The sequence below is a fragment of the Callithrix jacchus genome, chromosome 3 (genome assembly GCF_049354715.1).
Source record: "Callithrix jacchus isolate 240 chromosome 3, calJac240_pri, whole genome shotgun sequence".
Classification (NCBI taxonomy): Eukaryota; Metazoa; Chordata; class Mammalia; order Primates; family Cebidae; genus Callithrix; species Callithrix jacchus.
This window is the reverse complement of record NC_133504.1, coordinates 108,749,925-108,771,566: the sequence shown is the minus strand read 5'-3', so window position 1 is coordinate 108,771,566 and position 21,642 is coordinate 108,749,925. Positions and strand designations below refer to the sequence as shown.

At 37.3% G+C, this 21,642-nt stretch overlaps 1 protein-coding gene and 1 pseudogene across 28 annotated transcripts in view; one reads left to right on the top strand and one right to left on the bottom strand.

Annotated features, from left to right (window-relative positions):
• The window catches only part of FAM13A (family with sequence similarity 13 member A), a 425,230-nt gene that overhangs the window by 170,910 nt on the left and 232,678 nt on the right, over positions 1 to 21,642 (bottom strand). The window lies entirely within an intron of this gene.
• Positions 6,430 to 7,157, top strand: LOC108590849 (26S proteasome non-ATPase regulatory subunit 8 pseudogene; annotated as a pseudogene). Its single transcript, XR_013533304.1, has one exon. The product of XR_013533304.1 is annotated as a 26S proteasome non-ATPase regulatory subunit 8 pseudogene (transcript).

Genomic DNA, 21,642 nt, shown 5'->3' with positions numbered 1-21,642 from the left:
AAGCTTCTGGACAGCAAAAGGAACAATTGGCAGAGTAAACAGAAAACCCACAGAATGGGAGAAAGTCTTCGCAATCTATACATCTGATAAAGGACTAATACCCAGAATCTACAAGGATTCAAACAAATTAGCAAGAAAAAAATCACACAATCCCAACAAAAAGTGGGCTAAAGAGATGAATGGACAATTCTCAAGAGAAGGTATACAAATGGCCAATAAACATATGAAAAAATGCTCAACATTACTAATGATTAGGGAAATATAAATCAAAACCACAAACTAATTCCACCTTACTCCTGCAAGAATGGCCATAAACAAAAAATAAAATAATAATAGATGCTGGCATGGATGTGGTGAGAAGGGAACACTTTTACAGTGCTGGTGGGAATGAACACTAGTACAACTACTATGGAAAACATTGTGGAGATTCCTTAAAGAACTAAAAGTAGAACTACCATTTGATCCAGCAATCCCACTACTAGGTATCTACCCAGAGGAAGTCATTAAAAAAAAAATAATACTTGCACACCCATGTTTATAGCAGTATAATTTGCAATTGCAAAAATATGAAGCCAGCCCAAATGCCCACCAATCAATGAGTGGATAAAGAAATTATGATGTGTGTATATATATATCCACATGGAATACCACTCCACCATGAAATGAAATGAAATAATGCCATTTACAACAATCTGGATAAAATTAAAGACCATTATTCTAAGTGAAGCAACTCAGGAATGGAAAAACCAAACATCGTATGTTCTCATTCACAAGTGGGAGCTATGCTCTGAGGATGCAAAGGCATGAGAACGATACAATGGACTGACTTTCAGGACTCAGGGAGAGGGCAGGATGGGCTGAGGGATAAAAGACTACACATTGGGTACAGTGTATGCCATTCATGTGATGGGTACACCAAAATCTCAGAAGTCAGTATTAAAGAACTTATCCATGTACCCAAACAACACCTGTTCCCCCTAAAACCGATGGAAATAAAAATAAATAAATTTTTGAAAACTCTGAAGATAAGCTACAAGCAAAAAAAAATAATGAAATAGAATACTGAAATAACTAAATATTCTTCAATGAACTCAAGGATACATTACTATTAAGTAATAGTTGCTATGGAGAAATAGGAACACTTTTACACTGTTGGTGGGAGTGTAAACTAGTTCAACCATTGTGGAAGACAGTGTGGCAATTCCTCAAGGACCTAGAAATAGAATTCCATTTGACCCAGCAATCCCATTACTGGGTATATATCCAAAGGACTATAAATCATTCTACTATAAGGACACATGCACACGAATGTTCATTGCAGCACTGTTCACAATAGCAAAGACCTGGAACCAACCCAAATGCCTGTCGATGATAGACTGGACAGGGAAAATGTGGCACATATACATCATGGAATATATGCAGCCATCAAATGATGAGGCAGCCATCAAATGATGAGTTCGTGTCCTGTGTAGGGACATGGATGAACCTGGAAACCATCATTCTCAGCAAACTGACACAAGAGCAGAAAATCAAACACTGCATGTTCACACTTATAGGTGGGCGTTGAACAATGAGAACACAGGGACACAGGGAGGGCAGCATCACACACTGGGGTCTGTTGGTGGGAAATAGGGGAGGAATGGGGAGGTGAGGAGTTCGGGAGAGATAGCATGGGGAGAAATGCCAGATATAGGTGATGGGGAGGAAGGCAGCAAATCACACTGCCACGTGTGTACCTATGCAACTATCTTGCATGTCCCCCAAAACCTAAAATGCAAAAAAAAAAAAAAAAAAAAAACAACCTATTTTGCAGAAAAAAAAGTAACAGTTGCATTTTCAAGACTTTGAAGCCAAAGATCGTTCATTCTCTAGTCATCTGACCCAGGAAAAAATAAATAACTCTTTGATAATTACATAATTTTGTTCACATATGTGCCTTTTATTTTTTGAAACCGAGTCTCTCTCTGTTGCCTAGGCTGGAGTGCAGTGGTGTGATCTCGGCTCACTGCAGCCTTCACCTCTGGGGTTCAAATGATTCTCTTGCCTCAGCCTCCTAAGTTGCTGGAATTCCAGATGTGTACCACCACGTCCAGCTAATTTGTTTGTATTTTTAGTAGAGAAAGGGTTTTGCTGTGTTGGCTAGGCTGGTCTCAAACTTCTGGGCTGCAGAGATCCACCTGCCTTGGTTTCCCAAAGTGCTGGGATTATAGGCATGAGCCACCACGCCTGGTCCATATGTGCCTTTCTTGTTATTTTTCTAAAACCTCTCTGAGACGAGAAAACAAATTTCCTTTTATTTTCTGAATTTATTTAATGTTTGTTTGCTCTTTATTTTGTTTAATAAATTTTGTCAGACAGCAAGGCAATATTTATGCAAAATTAAAAAATCAAACCATTCCACAATTTGGCTGCAGCCTATTTTTCTTAATGTATCTTCTAATACTTCTCTTCATCAACCTTCTACCCATTATAGTCTGGTCTATCAACTCTGATCAAAACATATGATGCTCATTTTCTCCTTATATTCTTCGCTTATGTCATTCTAACTGAAATATTTCTTCTGGCCAGTTTCCAGTTCTTCTTTTCAAATTTTCTATTTAAATTCTGTCTCCTTCATGAAGCTAGCTCTAATTGATTTAATAGCACATATTGTTTATTCTGCTTATTTGAAATATAATTTCATATAATTTTTATAAGATAGCTTTGTACTGCCAGGCTCAAAGCCCAGAATCTGTATTTCCCAGAATCTTCTGCCAGTAGGATTCTGGTAAATGTCTTCCAGTGAGAGAATTTCTTTCAAGATTTGGAAGGCAGAGGAAAAGACAATGCTACTTTGGATATTATGGCTGGTACATTGACCTGACTGAGAGCAAACAGATCAGAAGCCAATTTTTACATTTTCCAGTGAATTTACTGTCAACTTCCTTCAAGCCACAACAAACCAACTAAAAGCAACCACCACTACTATCATTAAAAAAAAAAAAATCAGCCCAGACTAAACAAGCCTTTGTCGTTCAAGGCTTAAAACAATCCTTGAATCACCAAACTTTCGTGAGCTGTAGGAAAGCTGCACAGTTGAAGGAACATGCTTCCTATTTCCACTCCCAGGAGAATAATGACAAGGAAAGGAATCACAGAGGGTGAAGGCAGCAGCCAGAAAGAAAATAGACAATGGAATTCCTTGCAGAAAACAGAATCTCGGTCTAGTCAAGAGCCTCCCTTACTTTCTGTGTGTGTGTGTGTGTGTGTGTGTGTGTGTGTGTGTGTGTGTGTGTGTTTACTGGGGTGTGAATGGAATTGTTCAGTGTGGTTACACTGCTCCATTTGTATATGGCAATGTGTGTGTGGAGGGAGGGACAGGCAATTTGTCTTTTTATTTCATAGATTCTCAGACCAAGAAGAGCCATGTCTAGACCAGCTGGAGTACTCCTGTATCACCAAGCAATTCTGGTCTTGTAAGCTGGTTGTAATGGCTGGTTGGTTCTTTGGATTTTCATTTTTGTAGAGGGAGTAAATTTTTTTTTGCATCATAAAATAAATGGGAAAATATAGGTGATGAACAGAAGGGTGGGTTGTGGCAATAATACTACATATTCATCAACCCCTATTTCATTCCTTCTTCTGTGCTAACTGGAAAATGACATTTCCCAGACTTCCAAGAATGCTACTGAGTTCTGGAATGTAAGTAGAAGGGACAAGTATCACTTCTGTGCTGTGGCAGTTACGGACCTGTGAACTTTGCACATGCCTTCTATCTTTTTTTCAGTGTCAATTTCAGAAGCCATGTTTTCAGATGACACAGGTAGAAGATAGAAGCAACCCGTGACCAGAATCACTGCTTAGGGTCTTGCTGCTTAGGAATCCCACTCTACCTGCATCAGACTGTGGAAGGACTGAGAAATACACTGATTTTGAATATAGCCCATACTATAATTGGGATGTTTGTTACAGCAGTTAGCATTAAAAACCTTGGATAGGCATTGGTCATAATTGTAGAACAAAGCTAATGAAGGGAAACTGGAATACAGAGGTCAGTGAGAACTTTAGGGTTAATGAAAAACAAGGGCAACCAGGATAATCTGGTTCTTGCCAAATAGGAACATAAACCAAAGGTAGATTGGAGGTCAGAAAATCAGTTCAGCACATGTGATATTTTCATGTAGTTGCCTGTATGTCTGTCTGGTCTCCAGTTCAGCCTGGCTGCTTGAGGTAAGAGGCAGTGCCTGTTCACCTTTGCATCCCAGCATCTGGCACAGATTAGATGGGATGAAATGTTCAAACTGAGCCTAAGCTTCAGGGTGCTTATCAAAGCAGGGCAGATATGCGAGAGGAGATGATTCAGGTGGAGGGCTGGTCAGGGGTCAGATATCTAAACCCAGGATTTTAGGAAGCTGGATCCTCAGAACCAGGGAGAACAGGCTGGATATGCACTGGATTTCCCAGCAGCACTGATCTAGAGACTCTCATAGAGTCCCTTTCATTCCTGGCCTAGGGTTACAACTACTTATAGCATCTGAAAAGATGCTAAGTACAGAAACAGGGGTTAAATGAGCAAAATTATTAACATTTAAGAAATTAGGTACACCAAGATATGCCATATTTTGTATTATTGTTTAAACTTACTATTAAGCCTTGTATTAATTTTTAATATGACAGCACATATGTTATAAAATTTGACAAAACATAGGAAAATCCTATCCAAATAATTAAACTTACGTTTCATTAATTCTAATGAGATTCTAAAAATTCTTCAAATAGATTAGTAGTATGCTTATAATAGAAAATATAGTCATATATGGGACTCTAATGATAAATCAACAAAGCTTTTTTTTCCCTTTAAACTTATGTTACTAAGCATTGAAGAAAGAGCTTTGCAAAGTGACTTCCCAAGATAGTGGAAGAGGCAAAAGAGAAAACAGAGAACTTTATCAACCGGCACCTACAGGGAAGAGAGCAAAATATGTAGTTTTCTATTTCCATTAAAAGATGGAGCATTCTCTACTAAATAAAATACACACACATTCATACACATAAACACATGGGAGTGGAAAAAGCAGAGGGGAAATTAGCGAGAAAAGCTCAAACAAATTAAAGAAAGACACGAACACACAAACCCCAAAATATTAAATTTTAGACAGCATTATGTATTCAATAGTTACTAAACCCTTTCTAAATAAAAACTGTAATAAATTTGAGTAGATATTTGAAAGAGCAAAATTCCATTCCCCCCATCATCCACACAATGTAACATTCACCATGTTCATATGAAATAAAAAAACATAATTGATTCCTTCATTCTTTCACTCTTGAGCATTTATTGAGGATCACTATGTGCCTGGCATTCTGAAAGTATTACCAAAAACAAACAGGAAGAAGGGGAGGAAATGGCATGATCCTAAAGGAGAACTCTCTAATGTTATAAAGGACACTCAACACATCAAAAGAGACTTTTGTAGATGGAGCAAATACAATCATGGAATTGATCATTAACCTTCAATATCACAATCCTTAAGAACCATATTTAAAATACATGTCTATGGAGGAAAAGCTGACAGACATGAGAAAACAAAGGTCTCCATGTGGACAATAGATGCAGAGAAGAAAGGAAATAACAATCAGAGATCAACGAAATAGGAAACAAAGATACAGTAGAGAATCAACAAAAATAAAACCTGGTTCTTTGTAAAGTATAATTAAAATAGACAAATTTCTGGCAAGCCCAATCAGGAGCCAAAAAGAGAAGGTTCCAAGAGAGAATACTACAAATGAAAAGAAGTTTATAACTACAGATAGAATATTTTATAAGTAAGAGCTAACATCAAAATATTTATGCTGATAAACTCAATTACTTAAAATAGACAATTTCCTAGAAAACATATCAAAACAAATTCAGAACAGAAATGTGAATAGACCTATATCCATAAAATAAATTGATTATTAGTTAAAAGCCAATTTACCAAAACAAATAGAAAACAAAAACATCAAGACCAAATAAATCAGTAAGCACTACCAGACCCACAAAGTTTTGTAAGTACATTCTACCAAATATTAAAGCAATTGATAGTCTCAATCTTAAATTGTTTCAGAGATTAGAAAAAAGAGACTTGGGCCAGGCACAGCGGCTCATGCCTATAATCTCAGAAGTTGGGAGGCTGAGGCAGGTGGATCACTTGAGCTCAGGAGTTTGAGATCAGCCTAAATAACATGGCAAAACCACGACTCTACAAAAATTACAAGAATTAGTCAGATGTGGTGGCATGTGCCTGTAGTTCCAGCTACTCAGGAGGCTGAACTGGGAGGCACGAGCATGGCAGATTGAGGCTGCAGTGAGCTGTGATCATGCCACTGCACCCCAGCCTGGGTGACAGAGTGAGACCCTGCCTCAAGAAAAAAGAAAAGAATAAGAAAAAGAAAGAGGTGGGTTTGCTGCATCACGCAAGATGGCGGCCACGGTGGTGAACGGTGCGGTCGGCTTCTCAAGCTCTGGGGCTGCAGCACCTTCGGGTGCTGTCCTGCAAGCTGCGGCCAGCATGTACAAGCAACTCAAGGGTGAGTGGAACCGTAAAAGCCCCAATCTTAGCAAGTGTGGGGAAGAGCTGGGCCGGCTCAAGCTAGTCCTTCTGGAGCTCAACTTCTTGCCAACCACAGGGACCAAGTTGACCAAACAGCAGCTTATTTTGGCCCAGGACATACTGGAGATTGGGGCCCAGTGGAGCATCCTCCACAAGGACATGCCCTCCTTCGAGTGCTACATGGCCCAGCTCAAATGCTACTACTTTGATTACAAGGAGCAGCTCCCCGAATCAGCCTACATGCATCAGCTCTTGGGCCTCAACCTCCTCTTCCTGCTGTCCCAGAACTGGGTGGCTGAGTTCCACACGGAGTTGGAGCAGCTGCCTGCCAAGGACATCCAGACCAATGTCTACATCAAGCACCCTGTGTCCCTGGAGCAATACCTGATAGAGGGCAGCTACAACAAGGTGTTCCTGGCCAAGGGAAACAGCCCCACCAAGAGCTATACCTTCTTCCTCGACATCCTGCTGGACACTATCAGGGATGAGATTGCTGGGTGTGTGGAGAAGGCCTATGAGAAAACCATTTTCACTGAGATCCAAGATGGCCGATCACTAGCAGCTCAGGTTTGTAGCTCCCAGTGAAAGCGCAGAGAATGAGAGGATGCCACACTTTCAGACGAATTTTTGTTGCTCAAGGACCAGGAGATTCCCAGTGGAGGAGCCCCACAGGTCGCCAGCATGACTCTTGCAGCTGGCGCTGCGGTTTTGCTGGTGCCCCAGCACAGTGGTTCTTGGTGCAGAGTAAATTGGACTGGTTCCCCTTTTGGCCGATGTTTGGAGCTGACTCAAGAAGGGACTCAGGAGGGAAGCCAGACGGGAGACTCCTGGACAGAAAAACACCAAGAATCTTGATGCCGCTGTTTTAGCCGGTGCAATGGGTTGCTCAGATTTCGGCCCTGGGAATTAACAAGTTGGACGTCCACTAAGAGACCTAATTTGAAAGTTGGTAATTACAAAGACGACAGGTGGATAAAGTTACAATGATGGGAAGAAACCAGCATAAAAAGGCTGAAAATACTCAAAATCAGAATGCCTCTCCCTCTACAGAGGATCACAGCTCCTCATCAACAGGGGAACAAGGCCTGATGGAGAACGAGTGCATTCCATTAACAGAATCAGGCTTCTGAAGGTGGATAATAAGAAACTTCTGTGAGTTAAAAGAACATGTTCTAGCCCAATGTAAAGAAACTAAGAACTTTGAAAAAAGGTTTGATGAAAACCTAATGAGAATAGACAATCTAGAGAGGAATATAAATGAATAACTGGAACTGAAGAATACTATATGGGAACTCCGAGAAGTATGCACAGGTTTTAACACTCGTATTGATCAAGCAGAAGAATATCAGAGGTTGAAGAACAACTTAATGAAATGAGAAGACAAGATTAGAGAAGAAAAAGTAAAAAGGAATGAGCAAAGTCTCCAAGAAATATGGGACTATGTGAAAAGACCTAATTTACGTTTGATAGGTGTACCTGAATGCGACGGAGAGAATGAATCCAAGCTGTAAAATATTCTTCAGGATATTATTCAGGAAAACTTTCCTAACCTAGTAAGGTGGGACAATACTCATCTCCAGGTAATACAGAGAACACCACAAAGATATTCCTCAAGTAGAGCAACCCCAAGACACATAATTGTTAGATTCACCAGGGTTGAAATAAAGGAGAAAATTCTAAGGGCAGCTAGAGAAAAAGGTAAGGTTACCCATAAAGGGAAGCCTATCAGACTTATAGCAGATCTCTCAGCAGAAACCCTACAAGCTAGAAGAGAGTGGGGGTTAATATTCAATATCCTCAAAGAAAAGAATTTTCAACCTAAATTCTCATATCCAGCCAAACTAAGCTTTATAAATGAAGGAAAAATAAAATTTTTCACAAACAAGCAAGCACTCAGAGATTTCATCACCACCAGGCCTGCTTTACAAGAGCTTCTGAAAGAAGCACTACACACAGGGGGAACTATCCAAGATGGCCGATCACTAACATCTCGGGATTGCAGCTCTCAGTGAAAGCGCAGAGAACTAGAGGACGCCACACTTTCAGACAGATTCTGGTCACTCATGGAGCAGAAGATCCCCAGTGGAGGAACCACACAGGTTGCCAGCGCGACTCTTGTGGCCGGTGCAGTGGTTTCACTGGCACCTTGGCACGGCAGCTCTTGGAGCAGAGTAAACAGGGCTGGCTCCCCTTCTGACCGAGGTTTGGAGGACCCACACGGGTCCCCAGCATGACTCCTGAGGCTGGCGCAGCGGCTGTGATGGCACCTCGGCGCGGCAGCTCTCAGCGCAGAGTAAATGAGACTGGTTCCCCTTCTGACCGAGGTTTGGAGCCCCAGGAAGGCAGAGTCGCCTATTACGGACACAAGAAGGAAGCCAGACAGGAGAATCCTAGGCAGAAAAGCAACATCAGTCTTAACACCGCCGTTCTGGCCCTGGGAACTAACAACTTGGACGTCCACTCAAGAGACCTAATCTGCAAGCTGGTAATTTCAAAGATGACAGGAGGATAAATTTACAACGATAGGAAGAAACCAGCATACAAAGGCTGAGAATACTCAAAATCAGAACGCCTCTCCCTCTAAAGATGATCACAGTTCCACATCAACAATGGAACAAGGCTTGATGGAGAATGAGCGCATCCCAATAACAGAATCACGCTTCAGGGAATGGATAAGAAACTTCTGTGAGTTAAAAGAACATGTTGTAGCCCAATGTAAAGAAAGTAAGAACTTTGAAAAAAGGTTTGATGAAATCCTATTGAGAATAAACAACTTAGAGAGGAATATAAATGAATTAATGGAACTGAAGAATACAATACAAGAACTCTGAGAAGTATGCACAGGTTTAAACACTCGAATTGTTCAAGCAGAAGAAAGGATATCAGAGATCAAAGTCCAACTTAATGAAATAAAACAAGAAGACAAGATTAGAGAAAAAAGGATAAAAAGGAATGAGCAAAGTCTCCAAGAAATGTGGGACTATGTGAAAAGACCAAATTTATATTTGATAGGTGTACCTGAATGTGGCGGAGAGAATGAATCCAAGCTGGAAAATACCGTTCAGGATATTATTCAGGAAAATTTTCCTAAAGTAGCAAAGCAGGTCAATATTCAACCCCAGGTAATACAGAGAACACCACAAAGATATTCCTCAAGAAGAGCAACCCCAAGGCACATAATCGTTAGATTCACCAGGGTTGAAATAAAGGAGAAAATACTAAGGGCAGCCAGAGAGAAAGGGCAGGTTACCCACAAAGGCAAGCCTATCAGACTTACATCAGATCTCTCAGCAGAAACTCTACAAGCCAGAAGAGAGTGGGGGCCAATATTCAACATCCTTAAAGAACAGAACTTCCAGCCCAGAATTTCATATCCAGTCAAACTAAGCTACACAACTGAAGGAAAAATAAAATCTTTTATGAACAAGCAAGTACTCAGACATTTTATTACCACCAGGCCTGCTTTACAAGAGCTTCTGAAAGAAGCATTACACACAGAAAGAAACAACCAGTATTAGCCTTTCTAAAAATATACCAAAAAGTAAAGAGCACCAACATAAAGAAGAATTTACATCAACGAATGGATAAAACAGCCAGTTAGCATCAAATGGCAGTAACCCAAAATTTAAATCGACTAAATCTCCCAATCAAAAGACACAGCCAAAACCCAACGGCATGTTACATCCAGCCCTGTTTCACATGCAAGGATACACAAAGACTCAAAACAAAGGGATGGAGAAACATTTACCAACCAAATGGAGAGCAAAAATAAATAAATAAATAAATAAAAAGCAGGAGTTGCAATTCTCATATCGGATAAATAGATTTTAAAGCAACAAAGATATAGTGGTAAAAGGATCAATGCAACAATAAGAGCTAACGATCCTAACACCCAGATACATAGAGACTTAGATTAAATGAGACAGAAAATTAATAAGGATATCGAGGACTCGAACTCAGATCCGGAACAAGTAAACTCAATAAATATTTATAGAGCTCTCCACTTCAAATACACAAAATATACATTCTTGTCAATACCACATCACACCTACTCATAGGTTTAAATGAAACATTGATTGGCCATTATTAATACCCATTTTTTTTCAGAATAAAGCAATATTTCCATTCACCCTCCCTCTTTCTCTTCCTCTTTCTTCCTTTCCTTTACTCATTTTTTTTCTTTCCTTCTCTCTTTAAAAAAAAAAAAAGAAAAAAAGAAATCAGCTTGTAAACCTCTAGATCCAGGTCGGCAATGTCTCTCTCATTGCTTGATTTCCTTCCTTCCCTTTCCTCCTTCCCTCCCTCCCTCCCCCCTTCTTCTCTTCCTTCCTTCCTTCATCCCTTCCTTCCTACCTCCCTTCCTTCTTCCCTCCCTTCCTGCCTTCCTCCTTCCCTCCCTTCCTCCCTTCCAAAAAAAAAGAAGCACTACACACAGAAAGGAACAACCAACAACCAGTATCAGTCATCCCAAAAACTTACCAAAAGGTAAAGAGTATCTCCATAATGAAGTATTTATATCAACTAATGGGCAAAATAGCCAGCCAGCATTAAATGATAATATTAAACTCACAAATATCAATATTAATCCTAAATTTAAATGGATTAAATGCCCCAATCAAAGACACAGACACGCAAACTGAATAAAAAGTCAAAACACATCGGCACTCTGTATCCAGATCCATCTCATAAGCAAGGACACACAAAGACTCAAAAGGTTGGAGGAAGACTCACCAATTAAATGGAGAGGAAAGAAAAACAAAACAAAACAAACAAACAAAAAAACAGGAGTTGTAAATTTCATCTCTGACAAAATAGACTACCATAGTAACCAAGACTCAAAGAAACAAAGAAGGACATTACATAATGATAAAAAGATCAATGCAACAATAGGAGTCAATGATCATAAATATATATGTACCCAATATAGGGGCACCCAGATTTATAAGACAAGTTTTCAATGACTTATAAAGAGACTTGGAGTCCCACACTAATAACAGGAGAATTTGACACCACATTGTTAATTCGACAGATCAATGAGATAGAAAATTAACAGAGACATTTATGATTTGAACTCAGACCTGGAACAAGTAAACTCAGTGAATATTTATAGAATTCTTCACCCCAGGTCCACAGAACATACTTTTTTTTAGTATCACATTACACCTATTTTGAAAGTGACCACATAAATGGAAGCAAATCACTCTTCAGCACTTGCACAGCATTTCACAGATTTAAACTAAATATTGGTTGGCTGTTTGTTATTTTCTTTCCTTATTCCCTCCTGTCTCCGCTGTTAAGCACAATCATCAGCAATAAAAGAGGTTTTTAATACCTATTTCTAGATTGCATTCCAGCCTGGGCAATAGAGCAAGACTCCTGTTCTCTCTCCCCCTTTTCTCTTTCTCTTTAAAAAAAAAAAGAAAAAGAAAGAAAGAAGAGGAACTCTCTCCAATTCATTTTATTAGGCTACACAACATTTATACCTAAAAAGTATTTAGAGCAAAACATACTTAGAAACATGGATACAACCATATTAAAAAAAAATCAGCTACTCAAAACTCATAAGACATTTAAAAATATGTATCTAGGCCAGGTTGAGAACTGGTTTATTCCAGTGATAAACTGGCTGAAGGTTAGAAAAATCTCTCAATAAAACTCCTCATGATAAAAGAGTAAAAGAGAAAAGCCATACAATTATCTTAACAGATGCAGAAGAAAACATTGCTAAAATTTAACTAATTTAAGACAAAAACTCTTAGCAAACTACAGATATGAAAGAGCCTCCTTAAAATCATAAAGCATACCTACCAAATACAGCAAATGTCATAAAGCCAGTAATAAGCAGATATATAAAGGAAAACAGATATAAAAACACACTGGCTGGGCACAGTGGCTTAGCCTGTAATCCCAGAACTCTGGGAGGCCAAAGTGGGAGAATTGCTTAAAGCCAGGAGTTTAAAACACACCTGGGCAATGATGGAAAACCCATCCTTACAAAAAATAAAACAATTAGCAGGGTATGGTGGTCACTTGTAGTCTAAGCTACTTGGGAAGCTGAGGCAGGCGTATCATTTAAAGTCGGGAAGCTGAGGTTTCTGTGAGCCAAGACTGAGCCGCTGCACTCCAGCCCGGGCCACAGACAGAGCAAGATCCTATCTTCTAAAAGAAAGAAACAACAACAAGAAAAATACTGACACTAACTACTTTCAAACAAAATAAAAGGAACAGTTGAATAATTTCAAGTCCTTATTAAGGGTCCACTAAGTGTCTGGCATTCTAAAATAATTATTTTTTATTTGTCAAGATCATATTTAAAAATCATATGTAGAAATTTCCCCTTAAAATCAGGGAGTAAGTCAAGGAGGCATGCTATCACTGCTTTTACCTAACCTTGTACTAAACACACTACCAACACAGTAGGACAAACCAAAAGAAAGAAAACAAGTTAAATGATAAAAGCCTTGAAAAAGAATAAACAATGCTTATTATTTTTTGCTGATACTACATTATTTTTAGTTGCTGTAACATTGATTTACTTGGTTACATTAAAAAAATCTTTTATACATTTTAAGGTACTATATTTAACATGAATATAGTAAATATATGAATATAGAAAAACCTGACAAAAGGTACTTTGAATACACACAACTGATAATAGCTAACAAGCAAACTCTTACAAATCAATAAAAGTGATAATCCAATAGTAAAACTGTCAATGACAGAACAAAGCAACACACAAATTAATCATCACAGATACGATCAAAGCTTAATAAACACAGGACAACATAAACATATGAAAAGCTGCCCATCTGTATTAATCAGGATAGACTTCATTATGATAAAGTTACAAATTAAACCCCAAATCTCAGTAGCTTCACAAAACAGGTTTATTTTTGGTCATGACACAGATCCAATGCAGGATGACAGGGGGCTCTGCTTTGCAAAGAAACTAAAAGGTCCATGCTGCACTGTGCAGCTGCTGTACAATAAGATCCAGTTCAAGAGTTATGCATACTCTTTTGAATTCTCTGCTCCTGAAGTAACACTAAAAGTAGTTGACCGGCCCCACCTAACTACAAAGGGCTGGGAAACACTTGGATATTCAGTGTCTCTGGCACAACTAGAAACTAGAGCAATTCAAATTAAGGCAATAGCAAGACGCATCTTAAAGCCTGAGGAAAAACAGTAACAACAAAAACTCCTATTACCAAGGACTGGTGAGGAAGTGAAAAATGGAAGCAATCATATACGGATGTTAGCATGTAAGTTGATGCAACATCCTAAGAGAGCATTTGTAATTACCTGACAAGTTAAAGATGCACATGCTGATGATCTAATATTTCCACATGTGCATAGGATGAGTAATGTGAAAATTAGTCACTTAAAAATGTTTGTAATAGCAAAATATTGGAAGCGACTTAAATGTTGGAGACAATCTAAGTATTGGAGAAAAATTAGAATAACAACCATATTTTTACTGAAAGTTAACATTGACAGCATTTTGAATAGAAAAAAAAGGAAGTCACAGTACACTGTGTACTATTTTTATACAATGTTTTAAAACCTGTAAAACTATAACATATATTACATATAGATATATAGATATGCAATGCTCCTATAATAGGCATGAAAATGGTAAGTATTAATTTTAACCTATTTTTATATTTTGAGACAGAGTCTCATTCTGTCACCCAGGCAGGAGTGCAATAGAGATCTTGGGTCACCGCAACCTCTGCCTCCCAGATTCAAGCAATTCTAGTGTCTCAGCCTCCTGAGTAGCTGAGATTACAGGCATGGGCCACCATGCCTAATTTTTGGATTTTGAGTAGAGACACAGTTTTGCCAAGTTGGCCAAGCTGGTCTAGAACACCTGGCCTCAAATGATCCACCCACCTCAGCCTCCTATGGTGCTGGAATTACAGGCATGAGCCACTGCACCTGGCCTAATTTAATTTTTAAATAGTGTTACTTTGAGAGAGGAAAGATGGTATATTAGGATAGATTAGTCACACCCTTTAATTCTAAAGCTACTCATATCCTTTAATTGTAATACAGATAATAAAATCTAAGAAAATACTATTCCATATTCAAAAGTTATTCTTTATTATAGCACTTCTATAGTTGCTTTTTATACTAATGATAAATTAGAGTCTTAAATATTCAAAATGACTAAATATGATATGACAACACATGAAATATTGTGATTAGATGAGATAAAATACATTAAGTAGTTGGTACAATGCTTGGCACTTGACTGATACTAGTTATCATTATCACCGCTATTTCTATTACTACTATGACTATTACTTTTACTAAAACAATAAGCATACAAACTAGTTTGATGCATGGAAACCCATAATATAAATAATGGTAACTGGAAAAAACAGAATACTAATTATAATGTATATGTTAATGAAAGAAATATAAAATGTATGCATGCTCACTAATACTGATTTTAAAATAACTTGAAAACTTGGTAAAATTCAATGTTTATTAAGTCATTTTGTAAACTATGCATTGAAAAATGATATGGTCCAAAATTTTCTCAAAACCTTATATTATTTTAAGTAACTGGTTTACTTTGCACAGGCATTTTAAAAAACATTTAAGAAAAGATAACTGTGACATCTCATCTCATTATTGAATAAAATCTCTTCATGGTTCCTGGAAACATAAACCTTTGAAAAGCAAAACAAATTAATAGTTGCTTCTACTACCTGTTTGCTTGACAACTACATTATCTTTAGCTCACATCTTATAGTTAATATGACTCTGTTGAATAAAAGAAACACCTATGAAAGCATTAGGAGAATCCAATAACCAAAACTATCATGTGCTTATAATTTAAATTTTTATCAGTATATTTTTTTATCCCCTGATAAAAGCCAAAATGGAAATAGATTACTATTTTATACTTTCATCCTAGCACTGAATAAATCTGATATTTATCCTCAGACAACAACCTATCTTGAGTTTTTTGATAAGGTTAAGAACGCAGCAACTATAGTGTGAAGTCTAGAGCATACCCTAAGGGAAAAGAGAAGGAAGATTGTTTTCTTCCCTCAGTTCTTTGGATCCTCTTCAGGGTTTATATAGTGAGCAAAGAAAAGGGGTTATAAGGTTTATTTAGAGCCATAGCACCTGTGTCTGGTAGAAGAAGACTTTGTCTCCTCTCCTAACAACTATACTAAGTTACAAGGAGCTGTCTCTTTCCGCATTCTATACCTTTTTATCTAAAAATCTATTTGATGTTCTTTTCTGTGTCATCCATTCCAATTATTTGTTGGCATATATAGACTATGCAGTATTGGGCATGGAATAGTTATACAAGTATGTTTTTGAATTAGCAGGGCTGGGAATCATTACTCGTCCAGAAGTGTCATGGCACTGTGTAAGAGAGGTATCATCTTTTTCATCCTGGACTCAAATTAAGATGTGGCTTTCCTACCTAAGGAAAAGAAATATAACACTTCTCATCTCTCAAGAGCAGAGACACCAGCTGGCAGAGGGAACACACGTACAGACAGATGGCTTAGATGAGAGAGACATTTTCAGAGCTAATGGACATAAGCCATTTCTGGATTACCATTTTACATCTCTAGCCCATACAGGGATCAGTAATAGTTAGCTGTCCAAAGCAAATACAGCTGTAACTAGAGATGTCTGAGGAAGACAGCAATGGAGGCCAAATGGAGTACCATTAATACCAAGGATATGCATCACTCTCACAGCTCACTAAGTCACCCTAGAAAGAACACACTAACCATATTTTGAAGGTGTTCTCAGTTTTAGCTTTCAAAGATCAACTGGAGGAAAAAAGATTTTAAGATAAAATCTTGGTGACAGAGTTAGTACCTTAATAATCTCTTATAGTTCACATGCTCTGCCTCATTTCTGAGATTTGAAATTACAAAGATAATTACCCCAAACTAAGTGGAGTTTAGTTTGCTCATGTAAACTTTAACTCATACATGTAAGGCCACAAAGAAGCCAAAGTCACAAACCAAAGCTTAACCAATGAAGTAATTTCTCTATTGAATTAGTTGGTCACAAACCATACGGCCAGATAGATGAAAGGGAGGACAATAAGTGCATATTAATTATGATTCTTTATATAAAAAACTAACATGTTACAAATGAGACTAATTTATGAGAGTAATAGAATTGCTTCAAAACATTTTTATGGCCAGTTTCAAGAGTATATTTTATTTTAGAAGTGATTCATTTAAGGTCTCATTACCTCAAAGTAGTCAATACATATAGAGTTAATAAGCAAATGCTATCTAAAAATGTTCTTCAAATCACACATGATTTTTTCCAAAATGAATTTGTTTAGTTAGTATATTTTTGATATTGAATGTTTACTAAGTGTATAATAAATCAAATTTCTACCATACATTTGAATTAATCATCTGTAAGTTTGGACATGCAAGTATTTCAGTAAAAAAAGACACAAAAATAGTTTGAGTCAAGAAAAGACATCTTAACAGAGAGTTGAAATAATTTTCTAGAAAAGAATCAAAGCAGAATAAGTTTTATAAAAAAAGACAGTTTTATTTCTTTAAAAATAAACCATACACTCTTGCCATAAGTTAAACACTAAATAATAGCTCAATGTTGCTCTCGAATTGTCTTTGAAAATAAAACTACAATTATTTTTTTTAGTTATTTTCTATTAAAATCAGAAAATACAGTTTTTAAAACTTTGCCTGCAGTGAATTCAAAAATGTTTGAAGAATATGTTGTCTTAGAATTGGAAAAAAGTAGCTCTATAAATATCATGGTGGCTAATAATAAAAAAATTATAGATATTGGCATGGATGTAGTAAAAAGGGAACACTTCTACACTGCTGGTGGGAATGTAAACTAGTAAAACCACTACAGAAAACAGTGTGGTGATTCCTTAAAGAACTAAAAGTAGAACTACCATCTGATCCAGCAATCCCACTACTGGGTGTCTATCCAAAGGAAAAGAAGCCATTATACAAAACAGATACTTTCACATGCATGTTTACAACAGCATGATTCACAATTGCAAAAATATGGAAGTAGCCAAAATGCCCATCAGTGAGTGGACAAAGAAACGGGGTATGTGTGTATGTATGTATATGTGTGTGTGTGTATATGTATACACTCACACACACACACACACATATATATATATGATGGAACACTATTCAGACATAAAAAGGAATGAATTAATGGCATTCACAGCAACCTGGATGAGATTGGAGACTATTATTCTAAGTGAAGTAACTCAGTAATGAAAAACCAAACACTGTATGTTCTCATACATAAGTGGAAGCTAAACTCTGAGGATACAAAGGCATAGAACTAATACGATGGATTTTGGGGACTTGTGGGGAAAGGGTGAGAAGGAGTTGAGGGATAAAAGGCTACAAATTGGGTTGTATATAGTGCTTGGGTGATGGATACACCAAAATCTTACAAATCACCATTAAAGAACTTACTCATGTAACCCAATACCACCTGTTCCCCCAAAACCTATGGAAATAAAATAAATAAATGTCATGGTGGCTCATTAGGAGTATTAATATATACTAAGAAAGCAGGCATTCTATTCAAATGAAAAGATTAAAGATTCAAAAAGTAAGAGGCTATAAACTAATACAATTACTTTTCTGCATGGACAAATAAATGATCAAATTCTCATCAAACATTTTGCATTAAAGAAGTTTTTCTATGCTGAAAACTCAAAAAGCTAGAGTGTCTCTTCTCCAAATGACTGCAACACCTCTCCAGTAAAGGCACAGAACTGGGTGGAGGCTGAGATGACTGAATTGACAGAAGCAAGTTTCAGAAGATGGGTAATAAAGAACTTCACAAAGCTAAAGGAGCATGTTGTAACCCATGCAAAGAAGCTAAGAATCATAATAAAACAAGACAGGAGCTGACAGCCAGAATAGCCAGGTTAGAGAGGAACATAACTGACCTGATAGAGCTGAAAAACTCAATACAAGAAATTCACAATGCAATCACAAGTATTAATGGCAGAATAAACCAAGTGGAGGAAAGAATATCAGAGCTTAAAGATTCCCTTTCTGAAATAAGATAGGCAGACAAGAATACAGAAAAAAGAATGAAAATAAATAAACAAAACCTCTGAGAAATATGGGATTATGTAAAGAGAATGAACCTATGACAGATTGGGGTAACTGAACGAGATAAGGAGAATGGAATCAAGTTGGAAAACATACTTCATATGCTGAAAAACATGCATCATCCAGAACTTCCCCAACCTAGCAAGACAGGCCAACATTCAAATTCAGGAAATACAGAGAACTCCAGTATGATACTGCATGAGAAGATCAATCCCAAGACACATAATCATCAGATCCTCTAAGGTCAAAATGAAAGAAAAAATGTTAAGGGCATCCAGGGAGAAAGGCCAGGTCACTTACAGAGGGAAGCCTATCAGACTAATGGGTGGACCTCTCAGTGGAAACTCTAATAAGCCAGAGAAATTAGGTAGCTGCTTAAAGAAAAGAATTTCCAACCCAGAATTTCATATCTGGTTAAACTAAGCTTCATAAGCAAGGGAGATATAAGATGCTTTGCAGACAAGCAAATGCTGAAGGTATTTGTCACCACCAGGCTTGCCTTGCAAGACCTCCTGAAGGAAGCACTAAATATAGAAAAGAAAATCTGTTACCAGCCACTACAAAAACACACCGAAGGACATAGATAAGTGATTCTATAAAGCATTCACATGAACAAATCTGTAAAATAACCAGCTAGCATCATGATGATAGGATTGAATTCACACATAACAATACTAACCTTAAATGTAAATGGGCTAACCGTCCCAATTAAACAACACAGAATGGCAACCTGGACAGAGTCAAGACCCATCATTATCCTGTCTTCAACAGACCCGACTCCTGTCAAAGATACACATAGGCTCAAAACAAAGGGATGGAGGAAAATTTACCAAGCAAATGGAAAACAGAAAAGGCAGGCATTGCTATCCTAGTTTCTGACAAAATAGGCTTTAAACCAACAAAGATTTAAAAAAGACAAAGAAGGGCATTACATAATGGAAAACAGTTCATTTCAATAGGTAGAGCTAACTATCTTAAATATATATGCACCCAAATAAAGGAGCACCCAGATTCCTAAATCAAGTCCTTTGAGACCTACAAAGAGACTTAGACTCCCACACAATAATAGTGGGAGACTTTAAAACCCCATTGAAAATATTAGATTATCTAGGCAAAAAATTAACAAAGATATTCAAGACCCGAACTCAACTCTGGATCACGCAGACCTGATAGATACCTACAGAACTCTCCACCCAGAAACAACAAAATATATATTCTTCTTATCGCCACACAGCACTTACTCTAATATTGACCACATAATCGAAAGTAAAACACTCCTCAACAAATGCAGAGGAACTGAAATCATAACAAATAGTCTCTCGGACCACAGTACGATCAAATTAGAACTCAAGATTAAGAAATTCACTCAAAACCACACAACTACATGGAAATTGAACAACCTGCTCCTGAATGACACTTGGGTAAGTAATGAAATTAAAGCAGAAATCAGTAAGTTACTTGAAACTAATAAGAAGAAAGAAACAATCTATCAGAATCTTTGGGACTCAGCTAAAGCAGTGTTAAGAGGGAAATTTACAGCACCAAATGCCTAACATCACAACGAAAAGAACTAGAGAACCAAGAGCAAACAAACCCCACAGCAAGCAGAAGACAAGAGTGGAACTGAAGGAGACAGAGACATGAAAAACTCTTCAAAAAATTAACAAATCCAGGAGCTGCTTAAAAAAAAAATTAGACCACTAGCTAGACTAATAAAGAATAAAAGAAAGAAGAATCAAATAGACAATCAGAAATAATAAGGGGGATATCACCACTGACCCCACAGAAATATAGTCATAAGATAATACTATAAACACCTGTATGCATATAAACTAGAAAATCTAGAAGAAATGGATAAATTTCTAGACACATACACCCTCCCAAGACTGAACCAGGATGAAGTTGAATTTCTGAATAGACAAATAATGAGTTCTAAAATTGAGGTGTAAGAAATGGCCTACAACCAAAAAGAGCCCAGGACAAGAAAGATTCACAGCAGAATTCTACCAGAGGTACAAAGAAGAGCTTCTGAAACTATTCCAAAAAATTGAAAAGGAGGGATTCCTCCCTAACTCATTCTATGAGGCCAGCATCATCCTGATATGAAAACCTCGTTGAGATACAACAAAAAAAGAAAACTTCAGGCCAATATCCCTGATGAACAGCAATGCAAAAATTGTCAATAAAACACTAGCAAACCAAATCCAGCAACACATCAAAAAGCATATGCACCATCAAGTCAGCTTCATCCCTGGGATGCAAGGTTGGTTCAACATATGCAAATCAGTAAATGTGATTCATCACATAAACAGTACTAAAGACAAAATACAAACAAACAGTAACAACAACAAAAACCACATGATTATCTCAATAGATGCAGAAGAGACCTTTGATAAAATTCAACATACTTCATGTTAAAAACTCTTAATAAAATAAGTATTGAAGGAATATACCTCAAAATAATAAGAACTATATATGATAAACCCACAGCCAATATACTGAATAAGCAAAAGCTGGAAGTGTTCTTCTTGAAAACTGACACAAGACAAGGATGCCCTCTCTCATCACTCCTATTCAATATAATATTAGAAGTTTCGGTCAGGGCAATCTGGCAAGAGAAAAAAATAAAGAGCATTTGAATATAAAGAGGGAAAGTCAAACTATCCCTATTTGCAGTTGACATACTTCTATATCCAGAAAATCCCATCATTTCACCCAAAAAGCTTCTTAAGCTGATAAGCAACTTCAGCAAAGTCTCAGGATAAAAAAGCAATGTGCAAAAATCATAGTATTCCTATTCACCAACAACAGAGCCAAATCATGAATGAACTCCCATTCACGATTACTATAAAAAGAATAAAATGCCTAAGAATACAGCTAACAATGGAAGTGAAGGACCTCTTCAAAAGGAACTACAAATCACTGCTCAAAGAAATCAGAGAGGACAC